Raw genomic sequence first — 10,442 nt, 5'->3', positions numbered from 1 at the left:
GCGCTTCTTTCTCTTAGACGTATCCATTACGGTAGGGCCTCCTTTATCGTTCTCACTATTCAAATCTGCACACAGCAAATATTAACAATGCCTTGCAGGCTTACATATATATACGACACATCTCAGCCATACAGAGCCTCCAGTTTCAACGACAGGACAGAATATCAATACCTACCCCTGTAACTTTCCGTATCGCCTCTCACTTTCTTCCGTCGTAGGTAAAACCTGTATAGGAGATTCCATTTTCCTAGGACTTGGCTCTATCTATCGCACGATCATAGGACAGAAAGAAGGTCAACAATTCCTAAATGCCCCGCAGCCTCCTGTTTATAGATGTGGCCGGCTTCACACCCATAAACAGGACTCTACCGGACACGACTTTGCAGACAACCCTTAGACCGACCTGCTCTGATACCACTTTGTCACACCCCGATCTCACTAGGGTGTGATGGGCACCCGACCCCATATTTGGAGCCGAGCGAACCCGCTGACTCTTATTACATATATACTTTCCTTGGATTCTTAGATCAATCAAAAATAAAATACATGGTAAAACTCCCAAAATCTTTTTGTCGTTTCTCAAATTAAACACAATCGTAAGCGTAAGAACTATGCAACATAGTGTACAATAAAAACACATCGGCCGGTGGGAGCCATTTTCAAACCGACACTCTAGACCCACGACTCGTACGCAAAGTCTCTAACTTCGAACAACCCGCAAAGACACATACTCGACTAGAGAACTCCCGAACAAATGGAGTCTACTAACTCCGCCGGAACGTCTTCTCGTAATGGCTTCTACTCATCGGTGTACCGCGCGGCATGAAACGCGCCGCCCACAAAAGGGGCGTCAGTACGAGCAATGTACTGAGTATGTAAGGCATAAACAATAACTTAGTGAGGGATATACATATGAGCAATAATCATGTGGAAACATAGGACATATCCTGTGGCAGAAGAGTAACCTGTACATATGAATGCCTTTTAGGCCGGATACCACGCATGCCATATCATAGCATATCATATCATGTCATATCATATCGTATCATATCATGTCATATCATATCATATCATATCATATCATATCATATCATATCATATCATATCATGTCATATCGTATCATATCATGTCATATCGTATCATATCATATCTTGTCATATCATGTCATATAGTATCATATCATGTCATATCGTGTCATGTCATATGTCATATCGTGTCATGTCATAGCACCGAACAACGTCGGCTCGCCCACATAGCGCCGAAATACGTCGGCTCGCCCATATATCCCGCGCCGGGCATCCCGCGTCCGGGATGATAACGCCAGCTGATCAGGTGGCAATGAACATGTTTCCCTTCCCATTCCCCATGTATCCCTTCCCCCACCCCATGTACATATACATATATCATATCCATGTGTCATATACATATCATATATCATATAAGCATGCGGGGAGAGCCCAAAGAAAGTCATGTATCCATCGGAGTGACATAAGGTCGGTGACCTCCGATTACATTATGGAATAGCCATGGGCGTCGTGCCTCACCTTGAAGGAACTAGTACTATAAGGCGAGACTATCAATGAAGAGTAACATCATCAGAACACATAGAACCGGATCATAAGGCGTCGTTTCATATACTCGGAATCTTTAAGATAGTCATTGTCCACAAGTAGAATTGAGAAATCAAGAAATAGTTTCATATTTTCATGTCATCATATTTCATGATAGGAACATATTCTCGACATATTCAACATAGACATTTTCTCATATTGGACATCGTCATTCTCATTGAAAAATCATATTCGTCGTCTTAATCGTAAAAGCTTACAAGAATCATAGAACTTAATTTTGGAGAAAACGAATATTTTGGAAAACATTTATAGACTTTTAGAAAAGAATTCATGTCTTGGAATCATAACTTATGACTTTTTAAAATAGGAACGTTATGGAAGCATTTATCAAGTCTCACGTACAGATCATGCCATAGAAAGATAAGGGACGGGCCTTAACATACCTGTGCCGCGCCTTACTAGCTACACTTATCCCTCCAAACTTGTTGGTCTACATTCAAGAAAATTGACGCAATTGTTAGGTTCATTATCATATGCCTCTCTTAACCCTTCAAATACATTTACTTATATTCGCCGAAATTTCGGCAAAGATCTCCCCCGTAAATACACCGTCCCGAGAATATGGCTCGGCCCAATTCATCCATTAACAACAATCCGAGAATTCAACTCGGCCAAACCAACAACAATGCCAACAATCTTACTAACAACATTCCATTCATTCAATTCAATTCAATTCAATTCAATTTAATTCACATAATCTTTCAACAACTCAATCAACATTTTACTTTACCCGAAATCTTCCAATTCCACAACAACCTTACATGTCATCATCATTCATATACGTTAACTTCAACAACACCCTTCATTCAACACCACATAATCCACAATGACAACAACTAGAATATCAAATTACATCAATTTACCATAACTTACCAAATCACCTACCATTCGGTTACAACAACTTCTCACATAGATTTTCATGAATTTTCATTCATTTCTATACATTACAATAGCAACCAAACTACTAAATAAAATTAATTCCTCACTTCTACACATACTACTATATTCGGCCACCACCACTACATGCATGCTTGCATGAATTTTCATCCATTTCTACACATTACAATAACAACCAACACATTACATAAAATTAATTCATTCTCCCCTACACAACATCACACATGCACGGCCCAACATCAACATCATTCTTTCATGAACTTCATTCATTTCTTTACACTCCAACATGCATAAATCATCCATAAAATATGTAAAGGAAGGTTGAACACATACCTTTTTCCACTCATCTTCTTCATTCGGCTAGGGCATATATTGCTCAAATGAACGATTTAATTGCTCCAACGACTCTCCCATGTTAATGAGGGCCTTCAACTTAGTTGGAATACTAGAAGAAAATATTTTTTTGATCAAGAATTCAAGGAGCTAATTTTCCATAGCCTTGGCCGAATGGCCCTCCAAATTTTTCTTCTTCTTTGTTTTCTTTCTTTCTCCAAATTTTGTTGAATTAAAAGATGACTTCTCATATATATATATATATATCTTCCACCACTTATATATATTTATGCTTAGGTCCCTCAAATATGGTCACATGTCCCCCTTCTTTCTTTTCTAGAGTTTTCTTCTTTTTTCTTGAAATTTCTCAAAATTCAACAAAGAAGACTAAGTGTCTTCTTATGTAAGCTTTGGTCTACACATTTTTATAATTTGCAATTAGCCCCCCATTAAATAATAAAAATGTAGACACACACCATACATGCCACACGGCCAAGAGGGAGTATTCAAGAACTCTCTTGAACCTTTTTGTGAAATTACCATTTTACCCCTAGCCTTCCACAAAATTACCATGAGCCACTTTTGCGAATTTCCTTTTTACCCTTGGCCTTTCTCAATATTTTCTCATTAATAATAGTCATAATTAATATTCATCAACAACTTGTCTACTAAAACAATTTTGGAAATGGTCTTGCCTTTAACTTCTTGCAATTATCCGGATTATCCGAATGTACAAAACACGGGCTATAACAGGTAATTTTGTGGAAGGCTAGGGTAAAATGGTAATTTCACAAAAAGGTTCAAGAGAGTTCTTGAATACTCCCTCTTGGCCGTGTGGCATGTATGGTGTGTGTCTACATTTTTATTATTTAATGGGGGGCTAATTGCAAATTATAAAAATGTGTAGACCAAAGCTTACATAAGAAGACACTTAGTCTTCTTTGTTGAATTTTGAGAAATTTCAAGAAAAAGAAGAAAACTCTAGAAAAGAAAGAAGGGGGACATGTGACCATATTTGAGGGACCTAAGCATAAATATATAGAAGTGGTGGAAGATATATATATATATATATGAGAAGTCATCTTTTAATTCAACAAAAATTGGAGAAAGAAAGAAAACAAAGAAGAAGAAAAATTTGGAGGGCCATTCGGCCAAGGCTATGGAAAATTAGCTCCTTGAATTCTTGATCAAAAAATATTTTCTTCTAGTATTCCAACTAAGTTGAAGGCCCTCATTAACATGGGAGAGTCGTTGGAGCAATTAAATCGTTCATTTGAGCAATTTATGCCTTAGCCGAATGAAGAAGATGAGTGGAAAAAGGTATGTGTTCAACCTTCCTTTACATATTTTATGGATGATTTATGCATGTTGGAGTGTAAAGAAATGAATGAGGTTCATGAAAGAATGATATTGATGTTGGGCCGTGCATGTGTGATGTTGTGTAGGGGAGAATGAATTAATTTTATGTAATGTGTTGGTTGCTATTGTAATGTGTAGAAATGGATAAAAATTCATGCAAGCATGCATGTAGTGGTGGTGGCCGAATATAGTAGTATGTGTAGAAGTGAGGAATTAATTTTATTTAGTAGTTTGGTTGCTATTGTAATGTATAGAAATTCATGAAAATCTATGTGAGAAGTTGTTGTAACCGAATGGTAGGTGATTTGGTAAGTTATGGTAAATTGATGTAATTTGATATTCTAGTTGTTTTCATTGTGGATTATGTGGTGTTGAATGAAGGGTGTTGTTGAAGTTAACGTATATGAATGATGATATGTAAGGTTGTTGTGGAATTGGAAGATTTCGGGTAAAGTAAAATGTTGATTGAGTTGTTGAAAGATTATGTGAATTAAATTGAATTGAATATGAATGAAATGTTGTTAGTAAGATTGTTGGCATTGTTGTTGGTTTGGCCGAGTTGAATTCTCGGATTGTTGCTAATGGATGAATTGGGCTGAGCCATATTCTCGGGACGGTGTATTTACGGGGAGATCTTTTGCCGAAATTTCGGCAGAATATAAGTGAATGTATTTGAAGGGTTAAGAGAGGCATATGATAATGAACCTAACAATTGCGTCAATTTTCTTGAATGTAGACCAACAAGTTTGGAGGGATAAGTGTAGCTAGTAAGGCGCGGCACAGGTATGTTAAGGCCCGTCCCTTATCTTTCTATGGCATGATCTGTACGTGAGACTTGATAAATGCTTCCATAACGTTACTATTTTAAAAAGTCATAAGTTATGATTCCAAGACATGAATTCTTTTCTAAAAGTCTATAAATGTTTTCCAAAGATATTCGTTTTCTCCAAAATTAAGTTCTATGATTCTTGTAAGCTTTTACGATTAAGACGACGAATATGATTTTTCAATGAGAATGACGATGTCCAATATGAGAAATGTCTATGTTGAATATGTCGAGAATATGTTCCTATCATGAAATATGATGACATGAAAATATGAAACTATTTCTTGATTTCTCAATTCTACTTGTGGACAATGACTATCTTAAAGATTCCGAGTATATGAAACGACGCCTTATGATCCGGTTCTATGTGTTCTGATGATGTTACTCTTCATTGATAGTATCGCCTTATAATTATCGTTCCTTCAAGGTGAGACATGATGACCCTGGTTATTCCATAATGCAATCGGAGGTCACCGACCTTATGTCACTCCGATGGATACATGACTTTCTTTGGGCTCTCCTGCATGCTTATATGATATATGATATGTATATGACACATGGATATGATATATGTATATGTACATGGGGTGGGGGAAGGGATACATGGGGAATGGGAAGGGAAACATGTTCATTGCCACCGATCGGTGGTGTTATCATCCGGACGCGGGATATATGGGCGAGCCGACGTATTTCGGCGCTATGTGGGCGAGCCGACGTTGTTCGGTGCTATGACATGACACGATATGATATGACATGACGTGATATGATATGACATGATATGATACGATATGATATGACATGATATGATATGCTATGATATGGCATGCGTGGTATCCGGCCTAAAAGGCATTCATATGTACAGGTTACTCTCCTGCCACAGGATATGTCCTATGTTTCCACATGATTATTGCTCATATGTATATCCCTCACTACGTTATTTGTTCATGCCTTACATACTCAGTACATGGCTCGTACTGACGCCCCTTTTTGTGGGCGCTGCGTTTCATGCCGCGCAGGTACACCAGATGAGTAGAAGCCATTACGAAGACGTTCCGGCGGAGTTAGTAGACTCCATTTGTTCTCGGGAGTTCGTCTAGTCGAGTATGTGTCTTTGTGCGTTTGTTCGAAGTTAGAGACTTTGCAGACAGAGTCGTGGGTCTAGAGTGTAAGTTTTGAAAATGGTCTTGCCTTTAACTTCTTGCAACTATCCCGGATTATCCGAATGTACAAAACACGGGCTAAAACAATTTTGGAAATGGTCTTGCCTTTAACTTCTTGCAACTATCCCGGATTATCCGAATGTACAAAACACAGGCTATAACAGGACACAATTTGCATGATTTTCAACTTCCAATTAAATCACTTTTGGTCCCAAATTTTTCCTAATTATTTCATACCAACAAATTCATGCACAACTTATATCTTAAAATGAAATCGAAGGTCAAAAGTCCCGACTTTGTATCTCGAAATGGTTTTGGCCCTTAACTTATCATAGTTAAACCGAATTGTCCCAATGTACCAAAATACGGGATATAACATTTAAAGAGTACTGAGTATGAATATCGTCCTGATACTCGAGCGTTGGTTAGTCTACTTATCTATTGAGTCTCAAAAGATGATTTATATGCATATGGTTATTCACTACTCGCTCGTGCATACCGTTATTACATCTTTCACCGAGTCCCTAACAGAGGGCCGGGGTGTATATATATATTATGGTGTTATGCTGTGTTATGGTGCTATCTTTGTGATATGGAGTTATGCCATGATACGGAGTTATGCTGTGTTCTGGGGTATGCTGTGTTATGGCGCCAAAGACGGGGTGGCGACTATGTTCACCGAGTCCTATAATAGGCCAGATATGATATATGATATTGACATGCATGATTTGTGTTTCAAAAGCAAGCATTTTGGTTTTCTGGTTGTTGTACTCGTTTTCTGTACTTCTTATTTCGGTTATAATCTGTTCTTCGTATTTCATGCTTTATGTACTCGGTACATATTTCGTACCCCCCTTTCTTCGGGGGCCGCGTGTCATGCCCGCGAGGTACGACGCTCGTTTTGGTGATCCGCCTGACTTAGGATATCTATTCGGCTATCTTGAAGTGCTCCCTTGTTCGGAGCCTAGCTTTTTGGTACAGATCCTTTTGTTGTATACATGTGTTTATCCAGGGGTACGGCGGGGCCCTGTCCCGTCATATGATACTATTGTTACTCTTAGAGGTCTGTAGACATATGTGTGGGTTGTATGTAGTTACGACTCAGTTGTGCCTGTATGACTTATGTTTTGGGGAGTTCCCATTCGTAGTCGCAGCCTTATCGGCTTGCGTATATATATGTTTGGTATGTTGTGTGTAGTGGCAGCCTTGTCGGCTTGCGTACGTATATACATGCTTTGGAAGTTGTGTGTTATAGTAGCCTTGTCGGCTCGTGTATGCCTGGAACGTTCCCCTATATTATAATAGCCTTGCCGGCTTATATACGATGTTATCTGTTGAAAGTTGTAACTCCTCAGGAGACAGGTTACTGTGACATGTATATAAATGCGACAGCTTTGAGGCGACATCTTGCCTTTTTACATATAAGTTCTTATCATGCTAGTTGTGAACTGATTATAGTTAATAGGTGTATACGAGTGCCCAGCCCGGGCACTAGTCACGGCCTACGGGGTTGGGTCGTGACACCATTATATTCCTTAGGCTTGTCTTCGGTTTTCCTTATTGATAAAAATGGGATTTGATGAGGAAGTGAATCTTTTTAAGTATTTGCTTTTCTTCTTGAATTAGTGAGTATGAGAACTGTGTTGGAGTTTAGTTAAAATAGTTGGTTCATGAGGTTCCTTCTTATGATATCTGTTTATGTCTTTGTTGGTTCTGCTTGACTGAGGCTTGTACTAGATGTATGTCTATGTTCTAACTTGAAATGTCTATAGTCCTTGCCTTTAGTTTTGTAACTAATGGCCCATGGCTAGGGTAGTTATATTTATAGTCTAGCTTAATTGATAGTTGACCCTTGGGAATTGGTTCTTTTGTGGATTACTTGGTCCATTTGGTCAGTCATCTGTGATGCTATTGAGTTCCTTGTTCAGTTTGGGAATCATGTGATCTAAGTTAAGATTAGGATGTGCCTGGTGTAAGTGTGGTCCATTTTTTTCTTTCTTCTCTTTCAAAACTGTAGTTACATTTGCTTGCTTTCCTTTTCCTTTGAGTGTTGTCTGTGCATGATGGGATTGTGCCCTTTCCTCTTGAATTTATTTGACCATGCTGAGTGAACTTTTGGAACTTATTTAAGGTAAACCTATAACTGAAGCCTGGTTGGGTGTGCTTTCTAATTGACAAACTTCTTTGTCTCCTTTGTTTGCTTAATAACTACTGATTTTTTCCTGAAATAACTTACTCAAGATTTGTTCAAATGCATATGATTCATTCATGACTTGTTTAGGTTCTTCTGAGTAGTCTAGGGTGTCCTTACTTTTAAGAAGGTGCTTTCCATGTCAACTTGCTCCACCTAGACATAGAGTAAAGGGGAAACTGAGGAAGAGGATTTGAAATGTGGCCTGAACTCTGGTTGGTTTTGTTTTACTTATTTGATTGAATCATTCTTTTTAGCCAAAGGGGAAGAGTCAAACTTCCTTTTTTCTTGAAGTTTTTACTAAGTGTTGAGGAGTTTTGATAGAGTTGGCATAAGTTTGGTACCTAGTCTTTTTATTTGACTAAAAAAAGTAATGTAAAGTGATAATCTTTGCTCATGTGTGCTGAGAACAGACTACTTTCCTAAAAATCAAGTTGTGTGTGTGGTCTGGGCCATTGTTCTAGTGGTATCTTGCTTGTCCCCTTCCCCCAGTTTGCCTGAATGTGATAAAGTCTGTCTCACTGGGATATAATCACCTAGTACACTGAAAATCTGGGAAACAACTTAGAATTAAATGAGGTTTTGTGTCACCTTGCTTTGGTTTTCTTTGTTGTGATCACTTAGCTAACCCTAGAAGTTAAGAGAATTGGTTTGTGCCTTTGGCTGTTTCACTGTCTACCCTTGTCCTCTATTTGTGTGCCCTTTTTTATTTAGTCTGCATTCACAACATAATCAGGTTGTTTAAGTCAAAAATGTTGATCAAGTTTGGAAAATTACCAGAAATAGTTTTCTTAGATGTTTGCTTTGTTACTGAACTTGCAAAAAGAATTTGTTTCTTTAAACTCTTTTGGTTGACAGACCTTCTTGTGATATCTGAGTTCTTTGAACCTGCCTATAGATTAATCTTGAATTATGACGCTGTTTTACTCCAGACTCCCCCTTTTAGATAAATTGATAATAAAATAAATAAGTCCTCACTGCCATAGGCCTAGCATAGGTTTTAAGTTTCTCCCTTTTTTCTGAAAACTGGCAAGTCTTGTAGCTTTGTGATTTAGTCCAAGTTTTGTGTGTCATGAAGTTTAGTGGCCTTTCTCTACACTTTCTTGACCTCACTGCTGTAATAAACTAGTCAACTAGGCTGAGGTCTCCTGATAATTGACCTTGCTTGGAATTTGGTGAAGTCTCATTGAGGTGTTTGTGTATACACTTTAGGCTAGGAAGCTATTTGGCCTCTGCAAAGGGTGTGATAGTTCCTGCATTTTCTTGGGATAAAATTATGGTCTGGCCTGTGCTTTCCTTCCACTTTTCTTGTTTTTAGTCTAAAGTTTCTCCTTGTGTTACATGGATTTACATTTCTTCAAACTGAGAGTGCCTCCCTTCTTTGTTTGACATCTCTTGCTTTTCAAAATCATCTTGTAGCCTCTATGTCATGCTTGATGTTGGATTCTGCCTTACTTAAGTGGCTTGATTTTGATAAATAAAAGATTGTGTCTTCTCTTCTGAATTCTGTTGCAATTGGAAATAAGAGCTCCCCCCCCCCCCAATGCCTTTTCTTGGTTCGGTTTAGAAGTGTTAAGACTAATTAGTTTGATCCCACCTATTTTGTGACTAACAGAATGCTTGTGCCCAGTGATTGTATTTGGATCTGATGTCAACAGCCTCTGAAACTTAAATCTAGCGCACATGAACTAGTTAGTTTGCCACTGCTTGATATGGTGCCTCTGAGAAGTCTTCCCTAGCATTTACCATTAATTTCGGTCATCGAGCCTGGGACCCTGGACCATTAAGTTTGTTTAAGAAGGAGTGTGTGACAGGGTTGGATGTGTGTAAGTCTGCCTAAAGTCCCTAGTGTTGTCATTGGATGATCAGGGTGACTACACTAAGATGGGGGAAAGGGTTTTAGGAGAGAAAAAGGAGAGCCTGGGCATGAGCTGGAGGTAATGACCAGTGGGGCCCAGGATCCCTTTTTGCTGAAAGAAGACATGGGAAAGGAGATAGGGAGGTGATGACCCCACCCTATCCTATTTCCCTTTCAAGGGCCTGA

This window comes from Lycium ferocissimum, chromosome 2 (genome assembly GCF_029784015.1).
Source record: "Lycium ferocissimum isolate CSIRO_LF1 chromosome 2, AGI_CSIRO_Lferr_CH_V1, whole genome shotgun sequence".
Classification (NCBI taxonomy): Eukaryota; Viridiplantae; Streptophyta; class Magnoliopsida; order Solanales; family Solanaceae; genus Lycium; species Lycium ferocissimum.
Note: the sequence above shows the minus strand (reverse complement) of the source record.